This window comes from Bison bison, unplaced genomic scaffold, assembly GCF_000754665.1.
Source record: "Bison bison bison isolate TAMUID 2011002044 unplaced genomic scaffold, Bison_UMD1.0 scf7180017849882, whole genome shotgun sequence".
Classification (NCBI taxonomy): domain Eukaryota; kingdom Metazoa; phylum Chordata; class Mammalia; order Artiodactyla; family Bovidae; genus Bison; species Bison bison.
This window is the reverse complement of record NW_011480455.1, coordinates 4,199-4,772: the sequence shown is the minus strand read 5'-3', so window position 1 is coordinate 4,772 and position 574 is coordinate 4,199.

The window sequence follows — 574 nt, the reverse complement described above, 5'->3', positions numbered from 1 at the left end:
CCCTTGGCAAATGACAAAGCTGATGCGAAGGGTCTCATCAATGACCTTGGAGGAGCCAATGAGGAAACACCATTGTCTGAATCCTTACCCTACATGGGCTCAAATGAAAAACATGACTCATCAGGCTGAGCAAACACTGAAGAACACTAGAACTCCTATGACTCCAGATAAGCTATTTCTGGCAATGTTAGCTGTTCTTTCCTGTTCCTCTGGGGTAAATGTGGAATATGTTTATTGGGCATATATACCTAATCCACCTTTGTTATCCATAATGGATTGGGTTGACAAGGCCCCTATGGTATTCACCAACGATAGTCTGCACTTCTCTGCCCCATGGTCAGCACAGAGGCCAATTCACAAAGAAGATGAAAGAAAAAAGATAAATGTTTCAATTGGATTCAAAACACTACCTATATGATTCGGACCTCACTCTTTGTGCATGACTATATTCCCACAATGGTGGGCTTAATCTGTACACAATGTTTCCACCTATAGTATAGGAATGTTTGCAACTGCATCCTTCCTCTTAAATGATTCTGAAAGACATTATCCTGGACAAATAGCTAACTATACT